Below are 21,368 nucleotides of genomic sequence, written 5' to 3' on the forward strand. Positions count from 1 at the left end.
AAGTATTCAAAAAGACAAGATTTTAAATAGGAACTAGAAGGTAAAGAGAAATTAAGGTAAAGGCTAAGAGCTCTGAGGCTAGAAGTGGGAAGGATCTAGAAGGGTTTATATTTATTTATTTTTATTATCATTTTTCTTAAAACACTTTTTAAAAAGATTTATTTATTTATTTGTCAGAAAGAGAGAGAGAGAGAGAGCACAAGCAGGGGTAGCTGCATGCGAAGGGAGAAGCAGGCTCCCCACTGAGCACTGAGCCCAATGCGGGACTCTTTTCCAGGACCCCGGGATCACGACCTGAGCTGAAGGCAGGCACTTGACTGACTGAGCTACCCGAGTGTCCCAAGGATTTATATTTAAAAAGCTAAGAGAAAAATAATACCCATAGAGTGAAAAAAAATGTATTTTTTTAAAGCTACGTTTAAAGTGAGACAAGAACAAAAACAGACTCTAATCAGACAAGGACCACAAGTGGGAAATAGTGGTCTGGGTGGGGCTAATTGCTGGAATTGAGGAGGCCAAGATCAATTGATATGGAGAGGATGAGACATATTTTCTGCTCACCCGTAACACTCAGTCCACAGCACTATCAGCCTGCACATGCAAAGACGAGGCTCAGGGCACTTGACTCCATCCCACAGTTGACTGGGTCCTTCCAAAGTCATACCCCTAGGTCAGCAAATACTCCTTCACTTTGGTTCTTGGCATATGTTCAACTTTATCTTAGTTTTTCTTCAATATATTTAATAGTCCTTTTGTTAGCTTTTCCTTCCTTCAAGGTGAAATCAAGCATGTTGTTGAGTAGATTTATTCCATCATATTTCCTTGAAGTTCTTGTGGTATGTGGTTATTATACTGTTTGTTTACACACACACACACACACACACACACACACACACACACAATCTTTATCACCCGGCTTCATTTTGCTCCTTTCAGTGTAATTACTGGTAGTGGGATTGGGTGGGGGGAATGAGACAACCTACAGGACTTGTTCTTGGACTGGGCTGTAAGGGTGAGGGTATGGTTGGGGGGGTAGTGGAGGAGTCATGGATGGCTCCTAGGTGTCTGGATTTCTGCCTCTGTGACTGGGTAATGTTAGTGTAGGAGAAGACCAAGTTTGGGGTGGTAGTGGTTAGCAATCAGGGTCATCTGGACCTGGAAAACTCTGGGGCATTTTAGCTGTCTATAATCCTTAAACTCCCAGGAAGGCTTAAATTTCATAATAGACACAATCTCTCTCAATGCCAAAATGGAATTCTGCTGGAGGTAGCAGATGGCTCACTGTATATACCAACAGGGCATGGTAACCCTGGTCCTCTGTTTATAGTCTGGGCATTCTTCAAAGCATTTTGCCTCATTAATTGGCTATCCATTATCCAGAGACCAAAGTCAGACAAAGCTCATCACCTGGAACCCTTCATGCTCACACCATCCTGGAAGTACAGAGTTCACCCACAACTCCCTGCAGTTCTCTAAAAATATGCCCTTCACAGCAATGATAAGTTTCCATCTCTTGAGGCACCATTGAAATCTCCTGGAACCCCAGCCAAGTTTAGCCTAATGAATCACCTTGGCCCTTCAAAAGAACACAGTTCTTTAGAATTGAAGCTCTATTCAAGGCTGCCAGGAGAATGTGGGATAGACTTTATCTATTGTACTTTATGGATTTGGGGCTTCTTTTTGTCTATATTACAAGTTGACTTCATCCCTTCTGTTCACAGAACACTTGATTTAGCTTCCTTTTATCAAACTGTATCCATTTCCTGGTCCTGCCTTGCTTATGTTACACCTAAAGCTCCCTTGGCTGATATTTTGGGTGTTCTAACTTTTCAGCCACACATTTTGAATTTCTTGGTTTACTCCCACAGATGGCTGGTCACATCCATTGTGGATAAATTTAGTCTCTTAGAGAGGAATATGCCTCTTCTAAGTGAGCTTGTTATAATACTTGATATAATGGGAAAGGTACTGGTTTTCTGGACTGGAGGTATGCTTGGGGCAAACTTTTCACCCCACGTCACTCTACAGTGTGTTGTGGTTTTCCTTTGACCCCCATGAGGAAGCCCAGAGGTCACTCTACTCAGATGATGTGGGAACATGTCCATCCAACCCTGCCGCCTTCACACTGGCTGACACCACACTTTCTGTCAGCTGTCCCCAAATGGCATCTGCCTGCTGAACTTATGTACAGTAACTGTCCTTGCTTTGCTTATCTATTCCTGCTTCTAATATTTTTGGTTTCCTTGGCTTCATCTCCCATTTCTGGCTCTGAAACTCCAGCTTTTATGTTATTAATCCTCTGTTCTTTTCCTTTTCTGGGTCTTCCCATCCCTGGCTCCACCGAGGCCTCTCCCACCCATTGAATCACTGTACCTTTGCCATCCTCTGCCTCCTGCTCCTGGTCGTCGTCTTCCTTCTCAGCTACAGTTTGAATAGACAAGTTTTGCCTACATCACAGTTTCGAGGAGGATTCTGACCTGTGTGAACATTAAAAACCAAAAGCTCAGGGCGCCTGGGTGGCTCAGTTTGTTAAGCTTCCGACACTTGATTTTGGCTGAGGTCATGATCTCAGGGTCCTGGGATGAAGCCCCATATCAGACACCATGCTCAGTGGGTGGTGCATGTGTCTGCTTGAGGATTTTCTCTCACTCTCCCTCCACCCCTTCCCCGGCTCTTCTCCCTCTATCCCCGCTCCCCACAACGCACACTCTCTTTACAATAAAGAAATCTTTATTATGTTTAAAAGATTTTATTTATTTGTCAGAGAGACAGAACACAAGCAGGGGTAGTGGTAGGCAGAGGGATAATCAGGCTCCCCTCTGAGCAGAGAGCCCAAAAAGGGGCTCAATCCCAGGACTCTGGGATCTTGACCTCAGCCAAAGGCAGATGCTGAGAGGCACGATGCTTAGTGGATGTGACAGCTGTCCCTAAAATAAAGAAATCTTTACAAAAAAAAAAAAAAAGAATTAGTAGAGGTATTAGTAGAGGAATCCTGAAATTTACAAATATTTTCAAAAACATTAAGGCATTCAGGAACAATTTAATGTATCTCTTTTCCTTGTTTGAATATGGAGGGTATGGTGGTGGACCCCTTCACTACACAGATTCAAGCCACTGTCCACTCTTCTAACATATTTCTGAATTTTGATTTTTTATGGTCACTACTAGGCACTTGATGGCCATATCATGGCACTGGCGACCTCGTCCTTACTGGACTTCTTTCCTCTCCTGCTGTCTTTTCAGCAGTCCTTCAACCGAACATTCTGACTGCTCTTTGGAGGTTCCTCTTCCTTGTTCACACCTACAATGTTGATGTTTTCTTAGGCTCCATCCTTCTCTACCCACTTCCCTGGGCAGGCCACACTGACCTTTCAGCGGGTTTCTCAACCGAGCCTACTTTTCTCACCTGAAACATTCCTTCCTATCCTTCTACTTGCTTGAAGTCTCCACCCCCAGCTTTCCCCTCACCCGCGTCTGGGTAGGCCCCACGGTCTTTGCTTAGCCCACCCTGCTTAGCCCACCCGGGGAAGCAGCACCCGTCTGCCTGCCCTCCCATCAGTCTGTGCATTTCTGAGAGCAGGAACCACGCCTCAATCGCCCCTCTCCGCCTCTCTAGGGCCAGCCCTGCCCCGAGACTTCTGCAGGTGTCCCAAACCGAGTGTCTAGTAAATGAAAGGAGTAAAACCCGTCCTGCGAAAGCACCGGCGTGGCTACAACAGGGGACTAGAAGCCGGGCGAGAGCCCGGGCTGGGAGGGCTCTGGAGCGGGCGGCTGAGGCGGCCGGGGTGGGGCAGGAAGGCTTCTTAGAAGTGGCCTCGCTGGAGCCACTGGCTACAGCCCATCGCCCCCACGAGGCGAGGCGGGAGAAGTCGCGCTGGCCCTTCGCCAGCCCCCGCCAGCCGCCTCACACCCCAACAACCGAACGACCGCAGACCCCCGCCTCCGCGGCGCTCTGGCTGCGCGCGGCGCTCTTGGCCCCGTCCGGCCACCGTTGCTCTCTATCCCGCCGCGCCCCGACCCGGAAGAGCATTCTCCTTAGCAACTGCGGGACCGCAGCGGCGCCAGCCTCCCGGGAGCAACGGTGAGGCCTCCCCGCCCCAGTCCCGCGCGCCTCACCTCGACCCCTTCCCTGGACCCGCCCCGGGTCTGGCCTGCGGGCTCTCCTACGTCCTTAGCGGGGCACGTGCGGCAGCGGCCCGGGGCGAGCGCCCTCCTTCTCCGGCGTCGTTGCCCTGCTCCGGCGCCGCCCCTGCCACCACAAGCCCCCAGCTCTCGGCCGACCCGGCCTGCCAGGCTCGGCTCCTCGCGACCGGCCCCGCCGGCCCTCCCTTGTAGCCTCCTTCGGGGCGCGGATAGGAAAACCAGAATTAAATAGAGCCTGTTGCTGTAGAGAGGATGATTCCAGAGGCTCAGGTCACCTGTGGGCGCGTTGTCCTGGGTCCTGATACAGATGTTTGGGACTAGCAGGGATGGAGCGTTTAAGGAGCCTTGAACGGCAGCCACTTAACTAGAATGCTTGATATTTGCCTGCTGCTTTGGGCTTTCCTAAGTGATGTATTTTATCTGCTTTTTTGATCGTGGAGACTCATGTAATTGGACATTTTAAACTGATCCTTTTCCGGAGATTATGTTCCCTGGTTTTTAGGGATGTGCCGTTAGTATTAAATGTAGCTTAGATTTTGTGTCTTCCAGTTTTCTACAGAAGGAACTCTGCCTGGAACTGATTAAGTTTGGGGACGATGTCAAGTGAAATTTGCAGTAGTAGGGGAAGAAAGTAGGGGCAGGTGTTGTTACTATCTCTGACTTAATCTGAAAAGACACCATGACATTGAAAACCTCCCTTGATTGAGTTTGTAGGTGTGGTACTAAGAAAACTCTAAACCTTGTTTGAACATGTGTTGGATAACGACTTTATATTTAATCTAATAATGGAGCTAAAACTGAGGCATATGAAAAACTTTCAGGAATGACCTTTGCAGGAATTTTTATACCAAAATCCATTATTCAACGCAGTATAATTTCATATCACTTCAGTAAGTATTTAATAAGCACCCAGAGTGTTAGACTATGTGAAAAGATATAAAATAAGAGTGTTTAGATTAAATTATTGGGAAAACTATAAAGTAGCGTTTAACTGCAAAATCAGAGGGAGGAGAGATCACTGTGGGCTGGAGTTTTCTGTTAGGTTTATGGATTATATCTCTAAAGTATAGATACAGTTTATATTGGTATTGGAGGGGACAGGGAATCCTAAATAGTTCCTTATGTTCTTAAGGGTTTTGGGAAATAGTTCAAAGTGATATTTTGTAGTTTCTGCTTAAAGCTCTATGGTTACTTGATTGCATTATCCATTTCTTTCACTCTTAGTACACATCTGGCATTTTTCCTTTTTGAGATCTAAATGAATATGGCTTATATATAGTAGGGGGCTTTGCCACTTAAGAGATTCATTCCTTTGCTTCTGTAATGGTCTTTTATATGAGTCATCACAGTTTTGAGTAGAGTTAGTTACTGGGTCATATGTACTTAAGAGTCTTGTGAAATGTTGCTCTTTATTCATTTGACGGGTATTTCCAGAGGGCTTCTTATGTAGCAGGCATTGTAGCAAGAAATACCAAAACGAGTTGCCCAGCAAGTAGTAATTCTGCTTTATCTACCGTGTGTTTGTGTATTTTTGTATTTTACTTAACAGCATTTGATGCTCAGTGTTTGCCTAGGAACATAGAAGGGCCAGAGAAGTGTATTTTGTTATTTTTCTCAAGAGTTGAATAGGGATTTTAGGCTTAATTGCTTTGGACATCCTCTAAAGATTCATTAAAGTATCCTCTTAAGATGTTTCATTGCCTTCTTATGGGTTTGTTGCCCATTTATTCACTTGTTCAACAAATATTTGAGTGCTTATTGGGTACACTGTGTTGGGCGTTGGGAATGGGAAGCAGTGAATGCATCTCTGGCCCCTGTCTTCAGATGATACCAAATAATCGCATGAACGTAAAACTACAACAGTGACACCATTTGATTTAGGGGAGTCCCTGGAAAGACATTTGAACTAAGATCTGAAGGTTGCATAGGAAAAGGAAGAGTGTTCCAGTGAGAGCAAACAGCAAGGGCAAAGATGATGGGGTTCATTGGAAGGATTGAGGACTTAGGGTACAGCTCTATGTACAGAACAGGAAGAGTGTTGAAGAATCTGGTGGGAAAGGGGGCTGGAGAGGTGTACTGGGCCTTGTAAGCAGGTTGAGGAGTTTTTCTTTATTTTTGGAGTAAAGAGAAGCCTCTATACAGTTTTACTTAGATACTTAGGATGGATTGCAAATGCGGAGGACACAAATTGTGTTTAGTCTGCTTTGTATTTCTGCCATTGCTTAGTATTTGTATTGTTGTCTTCCTTATTTCCTTATATGTGCTCCCTCAGCTCTATTGTAGTTAGAAAAGCTTCCATGTCGTACCAGCGAGATGTGTCCACTTTTTTTTTTTTTTTTTTTTAATTGGGACAAAAGGAATTTTAGGGATTAGTATCAGACAGTAGAAGTTAGTTGATTTGAAATATTTTTGTATCAGTATGACTGCTGGGCACTAACTTCTGTGACTTTTTTTCTTTTTTTAGGATTTGTTTTATTTGAAAGAGAGAGTGCACATGGTGGGAAGGAGGGTTAGAGGGGAAGGGAGGGAGAATCTTAAGTAGACTTGGCTGAGTGCAGAGCTAGAGGTGGGGCTCCGTCTCAGGACCCAGAGATCATGAACTTAGCTGAAACCAAGAGCTGGGCGTTTAACCAGCTATGCCACCGAGGTCTCCCTGTGATTGTTTCTTTTTAATTGTAGTAATAAAAACACATGATACAAAAGTTATCCTCTTAACCATTTTTAAGTGTTCAGTTCAGTGATGTTAACCGTATTTACACTAGGACTTTTTTATCTTGCGAAACTAAAACTCTGGACCCATTGAACAACTCCCTGTTTCTGTCTCCTCCCCTACCCTCCTGCCCTGCCAGATTCTGGTGCATTTGAGTTTTCTTTTTTAAGATGTTATTTATTTATTTGACAGACAGAGCTCACAAGCAGTCAGAGAGGCAGGCAGAGAGAGAGGAGGAAGCAGGCTCCCTACTGAGCAGAGAGCCTGATGCGGGGCTCCATCCCAGGACCCTGAGATCATGACCCGAGCTGAAGGCAGAGGCCCAACCTACTGAGCCACCCAGGCGCCCGGTGCATTTGAGTTTTATTACTGAAAATGTTTTTTAAGAATCATATTTGTGTCACATTCTGTAGTACTCATCTCAGAATGCCTTCAGACCATTTGATTTTGGGTATTGGGCTGGAAAGGATTTTGAGATGGCTTAATATTTTTAAGTACAAAAAAGTAGAACAGAGCATTTTCTCGGGTGGGGGAGGTTTGTAAACTTTTATTTATTTATTTATTTATTTATTTATTTAAAAGACTTTGTTTTTATTTATTTGGCAGAGACCACAAGTAGGCAGAGAGGCAGGCAGAGAGAGAGGAGGAAGCAGGCTGCCCGCTGAGCAGAGAGCCCTACTCGGGGCTCGATCCCAAGACCCTGGGATCATGACCTGAGCCGAAGGCAGAGGCTTTAACCCACTGAGCCACCCAGGCTCCCCGATTTGTAAACTTTTATTTGCAGTTTCCCAGTTTATCCTAGGCTTGGGATTCCTGTAGTGTTGCCGAACTAACCTTATAGAATCTAGTTTTTAGAATGTCCTTTGAACCTTCAGAAATTTTTTTTTGTTTTATATGGGGAGTTGCTATGGGAAGTAAAGTTCATTTTCATTCAAATACTAGTGAGCACATGCACAAGTCAGACTGTGAGTGAGCCTGGAATGGTTCCATAGATCCCTCTGAGGTCCTGCCATCTCTGCCATTACTGTCGATGTAAGGGAGACAGCTAGAGTTGTTCTTGTCTTTATTAACTGGAGGATGGTGGAGCTGCATGAGATGCTCCTTTGTGTCACATTATGGGACAGAGAAGGATTTGACAAGGATTTTTCAGATAGCATTTTATTTGGAGCCATAGCAGGAACTTGATGCCCCAGAATTGTAATTATGCAATTAACTCTCACATTGAGGCTGGAAGTGGTCAGGTTTAGTCAACTGTTAGTCCAGAGAAACTTATTTTTCTAGTTTCTTTTTTATTGTGGTAAAATTTATCATCTTAACCATTTTTAAAAAAAGATTTTATTTATTTATTTGACAGACAGAGATCACACTTAGGCAGAGGGGCAGGCAGGGGGCGGGGGGAAGCGTGGGATCATGACCTGAGCCGAAGGCAGAGGCTTTAACCCACTGAGCCACCCAGGCGCCCCTCCATCTTAACCATTTTTAAGTGTATGGTTCAGTGGTGTTAAATACTTTCATAATGTGCAGACATCACTACCGTCCATCTCCTTTACTATTTTCCATTTTTTTTTTTTTTAAAGATTTTATTTGACAGAGAGAGCAAGAGAGCACAAGCTGGGGGAACTGCAGAGGGAAAGGGAGAAGCAGGCTCCCTGCTGAGCAGGGAGTCTGATGCAGGGCTTGACCCCAGGACCCTGGGATCATGACCTGAACCAAAGGCAGGTGCTTAACTGGCTGAGCCACCCAGGCACCCAACAATCCACTACTTTTAATTCCTTTCTTACATCCTAATACAGCTACCTCTGAGATGCATTAATGTCAGTAGATAAGAGACAGTATTTACACTGGCAGGGAAGGCCTTTAATGGACACAAAGTACAGTGAAAATGTCACTGATGACACCTGGGGCTGGTAAGGGCTGATGGAGGTACCTTGCCTTAGAAAATGCCTTCTAATTAGAAAGTAAGGAAGAGAATGGGGTTTATTATTTGTGAAGCTCCCCTCCTCTGTCAAATAATTGTGTCAAATAAATGTCATTTAATAGCAGTTGTTGTCCAATGAGAAAGACAGTTTGACTCTTGTACTGATAAGAGAATTAAGGCTCAGGGAGTACGTGTTAGGACCAAAGAATGCACCCAGGTCTGTTTGATTCCAGAGCCCATATTCCTTCCCCAGCACTGCTTCATGCTACTTCTCTATATCAGGTTCTGACATCAGCATAAATGCTGAGCATGAGGATATCAACATAAATCCTATAGGGACTATAAAGAAAAGGGCAAGTAATGAAGTAGGCTGATATAGTAGGAAGCTTAAAAAAATCTTTAAAATGAAGGAAAATATTATTGGTGTATCTGGTAGCCTGGAGAGCTTGGGTACCCCAACCAGGGGGAGGCGGAAGATCCTATGATGCTAACTGAGGAGCTCTGCTCTTTAGGTTCCCTTACTGAAACTGGATTGTTTCTAACTCTGATTAGGCTTTGATGAGGCAGAGAGGTGTGTAGTGATTGTCTAGGTGCTGAGGGATTCAGAGAAAGTCCGCAGACATTTCTCTTTAACTTCTCATTCAGAGAGCCTTTCTCCACATGGGAGACAGTTGCTTCTTTCTATTTGTCGTGGTCAGCTTTGGTCTGGTCTGTTTTAAAGGATTGACTATGAAACTCTAACAACAGTTATGATACCGGGGAGGAGATGATAGTGCATTGTTATTATTATTATTTTTTTAAATTTTTAAATTTTTTATTTATTTCTTTGACAGAGATCACAAGTAGGCAGAGAGGCAGGTGGAGAGAGGAGGAAGCAGGCTCCCCGCTGCGCAGAGAGCCCGATGCGGGACTCGATCCCAGAACCCTGAGATCATGACCTGAGCCAAAGGCAGAGGCTTTAACCCACTGAGCCACCCAGGCACCCAGTGCATTGTTATTTTTGTTTAATCCTACATAAAATAAGAGCAACAGTTGACATGGTTTGTTACTCTTTTTAGTTATTTTAAGTTTTTTATTTTTTATTTTTTTTTAAAAGATTTTATTTATTTGTCAGAGAGAGTGAGCACAGGCAGACAGAGTGGCAGGCAGAGGCAGAGGGAGAAGCAGGCTCTCTGCTGAGCAAGGAGCCTGATGTGGGACTCGATCCCAGAGCGCTGGGATCATGACCTGAGCTGAAGGCAGCTGCTTAACCAACTGAGCCACCCAGGCGTCCCTATTTTAAGTTTTTTAAATGAAAAAATATTTGAGTTGTTCAGAGCTCTTCAGAGCTCCAGTAAAACATTTGTTTTCTTTATGATTTACTGAATTTGGTCCTTTAAATCACTCTTAATGGTTTGGAAGTAAGGATGCCCTCTGGATTTTATGACTAAAATGCATGGTATTAACAGGGAGTAATTTTACAGGAGTGAATTAGGGCTCAATTTGTATTTGGAGGATTATTAATTACTGGTCAAGACTATATTTTTTAAAAAAGCTGATGTACTGAGGAATAGTTAACATATATGAGCTGTATGAATTTAAGGTGTACAGTTAAGTTAAAAAATTTTTTTTAAGCTTTTTATGTATACACATACCATGGGACTTGAACTCATAACCCTGTGATCAAGCGTTCCATGTTCCATTGACTGAGACCCGGTTTGTTAAGTTTTGCCATGTGTATGTATTCATCATCACAAACAAGACTGTGAATATATCCATCACCCCCAAAGCTTTCCTCATATCCCTGGCTCCTTGGCCCCCATCCCAGATAACCACTGATCTCTCTGTCACTATATGTTAATTTTCACTTCCTGAAATTTTATGTAAATGAAATCATACAGCATGTAGTTATGCTTCTTTGACTTAGCATAAGTATTTTGAGATTCGTTTGTGTTTTTTAGTGCATCAGTAGTTGATTCCTCTTCAGTGCTAGTAGTATTCCTTTGTATGGGTGTTCCACAGTTTACTAAATCGTTCACTTATTGATGGACATATTGGTTGTTTCCAGTTTTTAACTGGTAACAAAGAAAGCTGCTATGAAAATTTGTGTACAAGTCTTTGTGTGGATGTATACTTTCATTTCTCTTTATATGGTATGCTTAACTTTGAAAGAAACCGTCAGAGTTTTCCAAATACTATTTAGCATTCCCACCGACAGTGTATAAAAGGTCCAGTTTTTCCCCATCCTTGTCAACACTTGTTACTGTCAGTCTTTTTCACTTCAGACATTCTAATAGATGTGTAGTGATGTCTTGTGGTGGTCTTGATTTGTCTATCTCTAATGACTCGTGATGCTGGGTATCTTTTCGTGAACCTATTTGCTTTCCATATAGCGTCTTTGGTGAAGTGGCTAAATTTTTTGTCCATATTTAATTGGGTTCTGTGGTTTTTTTTTTATTACTGAGTTTTAGAAGTTCTTTATAAATTCTGGATGTTAAGTTCTTCTTCAGCCATAGGATTTGCAGATATTTTTCCTGGTTTCTTTATTCCCTTACTAGTGACTATTGAAGAGCAAAAGCTTTTAATTTTGATAAAGTCCAAATTATAATTTTTTCTTTTGTTGATTTTTTTTTTGCTTTACCTAAGAAATCTTTTCTTAGTTAATATCACTGATACGTTCTCTGTTTTAGGAGTTTTTGTTTTAGGTTTTAGATTTAGATCTATGATCCACTTTGAGTTATTTTTAGGTATAGTAAAAGTGTGGTTTAAGGTCAGTTTTTCACATCTAGAATCCAATTGTTCTAGAATCCAATTGTTCTAGAATCATTTGTTGAAAAGACTATTTCCTTACTAAATTGCCTTCTGCATAGGTTGAAAATCTCCTTTTTAATGAGCTCTGTTTCTGGACTCTCTTCTCTTTCACTGATCTATTTGGCTTGATCCCAATACTACATTGATTTGATGATTATAGTTTTATAATAGAGCTTGAAGTGGGGTGGGTCCTTCAGCTTTGCTCTTCTTTTTCCAGATTTTGACTCTTTGCGGTCTTTTTCATTTCTAAATTAATTTTAGAATCAGCTCATCAGCTTTTCCAAAAAGTCTGCTTGAGAATTTGAGATTGTATTGTATCTATAGATGGGTTTGAGGAGAATTACCGCCATTTATTTATTTATTTATTTAAGAGGTAGAGAGCTCGCTCATGCAAGCAGGGGAAGGGGCAGAGGGAGAGAATATCCAAGCAGACTCCCGCGGAATTCGGGTTGGGTGTGGGGCTGGATGTAGGGCTTGATTCCCATGAGAATCCAGGACCTTGAGACCAGGACCCATGAGATCAGGACCTGAGCCAAAACCAAGAGTCAGACACTTAACCGACTGAGTCGCCCAGGTACCCTGAGGTTTTTCAGGTTGTTCTAATGGGGGTGAAGCATTTGAGGAGAGAAGAGTGTATTGCAGTGTGTGGGTTTGGGAGATTTGGGCATGTGTTTAGCTGAATTGGGTTTGAATATGGAAAGCAGATAGATGACTAGGGAGGTTGGACTGAATTGTGGAGTATTTTTGATGTCTGGCTTTCACACCACGTTTTAATATATCTTGTCTCCAGCTACTGCATGCCTCTGACACAGCGATGGTACCTTTTAAAATTTCTTTTCATTACTTGATACAGTCTTGTGTTTAATTCACAGGTTTATTGATTGATTAATAACATTTTCTTACTATAGTACCCTTGGTGCTACTTTATTACTATTTGTGATTGCATTGTTTATTGTATAAGAAGTCTTAAATCTTGTGTTCATAAAATTCCTTCCAAAGAAGTCAGCATACTTATGCTAATTCATTTACTGATTGTCTCAGCAGTCAGCTTACCATACGCAGAGTATCCTACTTCCTCAGGCATCCAGAATCTTGCTTCAACTTAAGTGTAACCTTGTACTGTTCTAATGAAAGGAGTGCTCAGATGATAGTGTTGTGGGCAGAGCCCAGGCCTGGTTCTCTGGGACATTTTTACTTCTGGCTGGCGGGGAGGAGTACATGTGTTACTGTCCTTGAACTCACAACTGCCCACTACATGCAGAGTTGGCTCTGACACCACAAGTGCTCAACGAGACTCACATCTTTGTATCTCACTCGAGAGTTCAAGTTTCAACCAGGGTTTCATTGAATTTCAATCAACTAAAAACTAATGAATGGAAAAATGTCTTACTGTTCAAATTGCATCATTCTTGCTGCAGTACTTTTAATTTTCTTATGCAGACCTTTTTACTCTGGAGTTCTGGCAAGTGCCCTCTCTGCTGGAGGTCCCCAAAGGCATTGCTAGTGTCTCAGGGAGTTTGATGGAAGAGTGCATTGCCCTTCGCTGTAAACTCTCCCTGCACCCATGCATCTTCTTGCTAATGCAACTTCAGAAGAAAAGATGAAAAGCAAAGATTTTGCTAACTCCTAAAAGGTGTCTACTTAGAAGGAGATGACAGAACCAAGCAGATTTTCAGTGGCAAACATTGAATCTAGAATTAAAAGACTATGTATGTCTTTACATGCAGTCTGTACAGTGTATCTGGTTTTACTGTTTCGGAGTAGACACACAATGTGACATTAGTTTCAAGTGTACAACGTAATGATCCAATTTCTCTATATGTTGTGCTGTGCTCCCCACAAGTGTAGCTACCATCTGTCACCGTACAAAGCTGTTACAAGATCATTGGCTATATGCTGTGCTTTTTCAATTCCACACTGTTTGTTTCTAAATTATGGTCTTTTATTAAATACTGAGAAGTTATAAAATAAGTGAAAAATAAGTATAAGATATACAGAATAATAGGACGATGCGTATCCATATAACAACCATCCAGTGTAGGAAGAAAGTTGTCATTGCTGTTGAAGATCTGTGTTCTTGTTTGTAATCCTACCTCTTCTTTTCCCTTTCACAGGTAACCTGAGTTTTGTATTTTCCTTATACTTGAACCACATCCTTTGTATCCTTAAACTGGTATTTAATTTTGCATGTTTTTGAAATTTGTAAAATGGAATCACACTGCAGATATTTTTTAGTGATTTGCTTCTCCCTGGAACATTATGCTTTAGTCACTTTTTTTTTTTTTTTAAGGATTTTATTTATTTGACAGAGAGAGACACAACAAAAGAGGGAACACAAGCAGGGGGAGAGAGATAGAGAGAGAGAGAGAGAGAGACAGAAGCAGGCTTCCTGCTGAGTAGGGAGCTGGTTGCAGAGCTCCATCCCAGGATCCTAGGATCATGACCTGAGCCAAAGGCAGATGCTTAATGACTGAGCCACCCACGTGCCCCTGCTTTGGTCACATTTTGCAAATAATGAATCCTGGCCTGTTTGTACTTAGGTACATAAATTTATTTCTTAACAATTTTCCTCACTGTTCTCATAAAGAATAAGATTCATATATTTATGCCTTTTAGAAATAAAAAAAAAAGACAATGCTTTCTGACTGGATACGAATAAACCAGTTTCCTTTAAGGCCTTCTATCTCCATGCACTCCAGAGCCCATCTCTCAGGGCCATACATTCATGAGTGGGCAGAAGTCCTTGAAGTGGCTCATTTTTGCTGTCTTTTCCCTTCTCCTTTGCTTTGGGCAGTTTGGACACTCCCCATTCCTTAAATAGGTATGGTTTCGGGGTTCTTTATCCTGACTGCACATAAGAATAATACCACGCCTACCAAAGACTGGCCAATTAAATTTCAGTGTTTCTTTTTGTGACTGTTCCTATCTTTTGCCTGTTCTTTTTGTTTGTTTGTTTAACTTTGTTTTAATTGGGTTGCTTCTTTCATATTGATTTATCGGTCTTAACATCTTGACATAGTCTGTATATAAATCCTTGCTAAGTATAAAATAATAAATTCTTTTTATTTTAAGATTTATTTATTTGAGAGAAACAGAGAGAGAGATCTAGAGCATAGAGAAAGAGGGAGAGGGAGAAGCAGACTCCCCGCAGAGCAGAGCCTGCGGCAGGGCTCCATCCCAGGACCCTGAGATCATGACCTGAACTGAAGGCAGACCCTTAACCAACTGAACCACCCAGGTGCCCCTAACTCCTTGAATTGTTATATGTTGCAGATATTTTCTCTGTTGTTTTATCTTTATTTATGACTTCTTTTGATATACAGAGGTTTTTAATTTTTAAAAGATTTTATTTATTTATTTGACAGATAGAGATCACAAGTAGGCAGAGAGGCAGGCAGAGAGAGAGGAGGAAGCAGGCTCCCTGCTGAGCAGAGAGCCCGATGTGGGGCTCAATTCCAGGACCATGAGATCATGACCTGAGCCAAAAGCAGAGGCTTTAACCCACTGAGCCACCCAGGCACCCCGAGGTTTTTAATTAAAATTTGAGTCTTTTTATCTATGGTTTCTGGTTTTTTTTTTTTTTTTAAACTAAGATGACTTTTTTATTTTAAAGATTTATTTATTTATTTATTTGACAGAGATCACAAGTAGGCAGAGAGGCAGGCAGAGAGAGAGAGGGAAGCAGGCTCTCTGCTTGGCAGGGGCCTGATCCCCCGACCCTGGGATCATGACCTGAGCCGAAGGCAGAGGCTTAACCCACTGAGCCACTCAGGCGCCCCTAAGAAGACTTTCTTTACCCATTTATTTTAAGCAATTTTCCTCAATATTTTCTCTTAATATATTTATAATTTTACTTCTAACATTTAGCACTTTAAGTGTACTACAGTCTTATTTTTTATGTATAGTAGTAAGGATCTATTTTTCTCTAAATAGCCAGTTGTCTCATTATCTTGATTGATTTATTGATCGAGGTGAATAGAACCTCAAGATTTTATTGTCTTCATGATAAAACAAAATAGGAAGCTTAGAGCTGGATCAGTTTTCCTTTCTCTTATCTCCTCCCAGGTCAAAATGCTTGCATCTCTTAATAGCAAGCATTCTCTTAGATCTGCAGTTGGGCTCAACAGAGTCAAGCCTCAGCACCATCTTCTTTAGCCTTTCTCTAGAAAATGGGCTAGTGTGCCCAACATAGCCACTCTGCTTCCTCTCATAATTTGGCTTTCCCTGGGCATAAAACGAATCTTTGCCTGTCTTTCGTCTTCCCTCCCTCCTTCCTTCCTCTCCCTCTCTCTAAAGATTTATGTATTTATTTGAGAGAGAGAGCGCAAGTGTGCACGTGCATGGGAGGAGGGGCAGAGGGAGACGGGGAGAGAGAGAATCCAAGTTGACTCTGCATTGATCATGGAGCCCAATATGGGGCTCAGATCATGACTTGAGTGGAAATCAAGAGTCTGTCGCCTAATTGACTGAATCACTCAGGTGCCCTGAAGGAGAATCTTTGCCTTTCTTACACTGTGGGTCACTTTGCAGGGTTGGTGCTTGCCACACTTCTTGGAGAAAGTCTGGCAGGTTTTAGGAAACCTGAGTGGTCTTCCCCCACTGATTTGAATATAAATTTTTTAAATTTTCTAAGTCTCTTTGTAGGACTGTTTTCTTATACATCTTTGCCTATTTCAAGTAAATGTCATACTCCTTTTTAAAAATTATTTAAAAAATTTAATTCTGGTTTAGTCACATAGTGTTATATTAGTTTCAGGTATACAATATAGTGATTCAGTAATTCTGTATATTACTCAGTGTTCATCAAGGTAACGTACTATCATACTCTTAATAACCATTACTTCATAGTATGTTTTTCAATCCGATAGAGCAAATCTTTTCTTGTTACTCTTTTCTTTGCAACCATTTTCCATCATTCTGTATATTTTTCTCTTCCATTTGGACTTAAAATTATTTTTTACTGCTTGAAATTCACATATCATAAAATTTAGCAATTCAGTGGCATTTAGTACATTCACAGTGTTGTACAATCATTACCTCTAATTCCAAAAGAAAGCCCCATACCTATTCAGTAGTTGCTCTCTATTTTTCCCTCTCCCCATCCTCTGGCAACCACCTATCTCTGTTACGTCTCTGTGCATTTACCTATTCTGGATGTTTCATATACATGGAATCATATGTGACCTTGTGTCTGTCTGGCTTCCTTCACTTTGTATAGGTTTCTAAGATTCGTGTTGTAGCATGGGTTCATTCCTTCAGATACACTCATTATTTACAGCTAAAAAAGATTTCATTTTGTGTATATGCCACAGTTGATTTATTCATTGATGGACATACATTTGGGTTGTTTCCGCCTTTTGGCTATTATGAATAGTTCTGCTATGAACATGTGTGTATAAGTATTTGTTTGGATAATTATTTTCAACTCTTTTGGGCATATGCCTAGAATTGGAGTTGCTGGGTCATATGGTAATTTCACATTTAACTTTCTGAGGAACTTCCAGACTGTTTTGCATAGTGGCTGAACCATTTTACGTATCTACCAGGAATTTATGAAAGTTCCACTTTCTCCACATCTTTGCCAATATTTGTTATTTTCTGGTTTGTGTTTTGTTTTGTTATAGCCTTCTGAGTGAGTGGTGGGGGGAACTTCACTGTGGTTTTGATTTACATTTTTTTGATGGCTAATCATGTTGGACATGTTTTCATGAATTTATTGGCCATGAATATATCTTCTTTGGAATAGTATCTGTTTGCATCCTTTGCCTTTTTTCTTCCATTTGATTGTTAAGATGAGATGGTCAATTTCTATAAAAAAGTCATGATTTGAATTTAATTGTGAATACATTGTAAGTTTTTGATTAATTTACAGCTGACATCTTTATACTATTGGCTCTTTCTGGTCAAGAGCAGGGTTTGTTTCTTTGTTTAGGTCTTCTGTGTTTTTAAAAATAATTTAAACACTTAATTTAGATCTTATATCAGTCTTACTAATTTTATCCCCAGCCATTTTGTGATTTTGGCTACTACTTAGAATTTATCTTTCTCTGTCATGTTTTTAGATGATTGTGGGCACATAGGAATGTTAGTGATAACTTATTTATTGATTTTAGATCTAATCTTTCTACATTCTTGCTGCAATCATGAGTCTTAATAATTTGTGAGTATATCCTTCGAGATTTTTCTGGACAGACAGCCATATTACCTGTAAATACTGAAAACCTCATCTCTTTTCCAATATTTCTTCTTCCTACTAACTTTTGATTACATCCACTAGGACCTCTGTGGTACAGTGTTGAGTTGTTGGTGATATCCTGTCTATAATATTACCTCATTAAATATAATGTTTACTGTTTCTGACTTCTTTTTAAGATATTTTGATTTTAGGGATGCCTGGGTGGCTCAGTTGGTTAAGTGGCTGCCTTCAGCTCAGGTCATGATCCCAGGGTCCTGGGATCGAGTCATCCATCAGGCTCCTTGCTCTGCAGGGAGCCTGCTTCTCCCTCTTCCTCTACCTGCCACTCTGCCTGCCTGTACTCTCTCTATCTCTCTGACAAATAATAAAATCTTAAAAATTTTTTTAAATTTTATTTGTTTATTTATTCATTAGTGAGAGAGGGCACGAGTCGGGGGGAAGGACAGAGAGAGGGAGAAGCTGAGCAGGGAACGTGATGAGGGGCTCAATCCCAGGACCCTGGGATCATAACCTGAGGTGAAGGCAGATGCTTAACCGGCTGAGCCACTCAGGTGCCTTGACTAATTTTATTTTTTTTAGTTAAGGAAGTTTTGCACTATTTCTTTATTTACTAAGGTGTTTTTTATAAATGTTGTTTAATACTAATTGATGTTAAACTATAATGTTCTTTTCTTGGGCATTTATTAAGTTGTCCGCCTCCCCTTGTTACTATGTAGTAAATCATATTAATAGCTAGATTCTCTTAGAATGTATCTGGAGCATGATCTTCCATATGCTGTTGGGATTCAGTTTATTAATATTTTATTTAGGATTTTTGCATCCGTGTTCATAAGTGAGATTGTCCTATATTATTACTTAATGTGCTTGCTTTCTTTGGGTTTGAAATTTAGAATACAGTTAACATTTAGCATGTTATGGAGTTTTTCATCTTTTTCTTTTTTATTTATTTATTTGAGAGAGAGCATGGGGGGAAAGAGAGCATGGGGGGAGGGGAGGGCAGAGGGAGGAGGAGCAGGCCCCTGCTGAGCAGGGAGCCTGACAGGGGCCTTGGTATGACCTGAACTGAAGGCAGACACTTAACCAACTGAGCCACCCAGGCACCCCTTATCATTGCTTCTTAACTGGTATTTCTTGTATATTGAAGACCTGGAGCTTAGCAGAAACACTTCTTTCTGTGGAGTGAAAAACTGTAGGCTTTCACATAGGATATGTGGCATAGGGGGTCCCCTGGAAGACATGGATTAGGCTGATAGTGGTTTAGAAGTGGCTGGAGCTTGAAATGGGGACTACTGTGGGAGGCCCTGCCTAAAAATGGATGGATTAATGTGGGTCTGCTCTAGAGTGAGCAACCCTGACTGAGAACTGAGAATTCCTGGGAGAGGGAGGCCTCATGAAGCACAGAGGTGGTCCTGAGGGCTTCCCGAGAAGGCACATGGAGTCTCTTGGAACTGGTTAAAGGGATTCTGGCTCCTAGCAGGATGGAGATTCTGCGCTGGAAGGAACCTTAGATCCTCATCCCTTACAAATGACTTAGACTCGCGCGAAGTATTTGAGGCCTTGGGGGACTGGAAAACATTTTTGAATCTACTTTCTAGCTCTTGGCTTCTGAAGTGAAGGATGGACTAGAGACCAAGACGCAGCAAATCAGAGAACAAATACGATGCTCAGTGGGGAGAATTGGAGAATGTTTGGAGAAGCTTATTAGAGCCACGTAGTCATTATATTCCTGGGACAGTTCTTAAATATTTAAAAAATAGTTATATGATTTAGGTAAAGAGTTAAAATAGAATCAAGTTCTTTATTACCCAGCTTTCTAGTTGAGTATCAGTGGGATATAATAAAAACGCTGTTAATTTTTATGTATCGCATTTGGATATTGGATACTACTGAACTCATTCTGATACTTTTTCACTTTATTATATTGGAGTTTCTAGGTAGCAAGAATTTCATTTATCACTGATTGTTTTGCCTCTTCTCTAAAGTTTATATGGTCTTGTTTATAGCAATGACTAGTACCTTTAGAATGATATTAAATGACACCGTAATAGCTGGCATCCTTTTCTTGTTCTTGAAGTTAGTAGGAATGCTTCTAGTGCTTCATGATTGTAAGTTATTTTCTGATGCTGTTTTTGTTTTAAGTTTTTTCCTTTTTAAACTTTATTTTTAAATTAAGCTTTTTACTGTGAGATACTTGGAGGTTCACATGCAGTTGTAAGAAACAAGAGAAAGATCCTGTGGATACTTTACCCAGTTTCCTCTTGTGTAACTATAATATCACAACTAGGAAATTGATGTCAGTTCAATTACCCATCTTATTTTGATTTCATCAGTTTTAGTTGTACCGTGTGTGTGTGTGTGTGTGTGTGTATTTCTATCACCTCTGTAGATTTGTATGACCACCATGCGATCAAGATACAAAATAGGTTCTGTCCAAGAATCTCTTGGGCTCCCCTTTTTCAGCTACAGCCATTTCCCTCCCTCTCTGCCTTCTTAACCCTTCGCAACCACGACACTCTCCTAAGTCTAATTTGTCATTTCAAGAGTACTACAAATGGAAGCATACAGTAGATAGCCTTTAAGATTGCTTCACTCCACATAATTCCCTTGCAATTCCTCCAGGTTTACTGTATGTATCAATAGTTCGCTCTGTTTACTGTGAGTAGTATTCCATGGCTAGAGTGTACCACGGTCTGTTTTACTATTTATCTGCTGAGGGACATCTCTGGGGTGTTTTCAGTTTTTGGCTATGATGAATGAAGTTTTGTCAGTTGATCAGTAATGCATCTTTTAGCATCTTTCCCCCTCTAGTGCAGGATCTAGTCTAGGGTCACACATGGCATTTAGTTTGCCCTGTTTCCTTTGTCCTCTTTAATCTGGAAAAGCCTTTGTCTTTTGTGACATTGATATTTTTGAAGAATAGAATCCTCTTTTTTTTTTTTTTAAAAGGATGTTCCTCATTTGGTTTGTTTGATGTTTCCTCATGATTAAATTCAAGTTATGTATTATTCTTGGCTTGAATACTACATTAAGACTTGTTCTTTTCTTGAGAAATTCATCTTATTGCATTAGAAAAATTCTTTTGAGTTTTAGTTTACTAAGAAGTCTTAATTCAGAATGGGTGTTGGGTGCACATTGTTAGAGCTTGGAGTCGAGGCCACTGGCTGGCCGGTGGACTCCCAAGTAGTGTAGGTGGCATGTGACACAAGTGACGAGGGGCTCTGGCTCAGTGAATGCAGTTTGGTAGTAAACCTTGCAACCAGTGGGAAAAAAAAGATGCCTTTTGGCTTCTATCTTCATGATGATTTGGTTCCATTCTGTTAATTTACTAACCTAATGAATATGTTAACAGATCTCTACCATGGGTTCATGTTTTATAATTTTTAAAATGTAATGTTAGAGTTAGTAATTTATTTTTTATATTGGATTTTGCATTTTTGTTTATAATAAAAACTCTTCTGTAGTTCTGCATGTGAAAGAGTGTATGTGTGTGTGTGTTCTATCTTTGTCAGATTTGGTATTGGAGTTGTTTAGCCACATAGAATATATTGAAAAGTTTCCATAACATTGAAATTACCTGTCTCTGAAACCTTCTCGGTCTGGTGCAATTTGGG

At 41.0% G+C, this 21,368-nt stretch overlaps 1 protein-coding gene and 1 long non-coding RNA gene across 2 annotated transcripts in view; one reads left to right on the plus strand and one right to left on the minus strand.

Annotated features, from left to right (window-relative positions):
• Window positions 1-659: 659 nt before the first annotated feature.
• Window positions 660-4,253, minus strand: LOC116867759. Its single transcript, XR_004382661.1, has 3 exons — window positions 4,117-4,253; window positions 2,374-2,477; window positions 660-769 (listed from the first exon to the last, which is right to left on the minus strand). It is a non-coding gene; the product is annotated as an uncharacterized LOC116867759 (long non-coding RNA).
• Window positions 4,029-21,368, plus strand: part of DIS3L2 (DIS3 like 3'-5' exoribonuclease 2) — a 349,252-nt gene continuing 331,912 nt past the window's right edge. Inside the window, exon 1 of the mRNA XM_032857493.1 lies at window positions 4,029-4,081. The gene's annotated coding sequence lies outside the window, so the exon portion shown is untranslated. The remainder of the gene's footprint in view (window positions 4,082-21,368) is intronic.

Source organism: Lontra canadensis, unplaced genomic scaffold (assembly GCF_010015895.1).
Source record: "Lontra canadensis isolate GAN:19392208 unplaced genomic scaffold, GSC_riverotter_1.0 scaffold13, whole genome shotgun sequence".
Lineage (NCBI taxonomy): Eukaryota > Metazoa > Chordata > Mammalia > Carnivora > Mustelidae > Lontra > Lontra canadensis.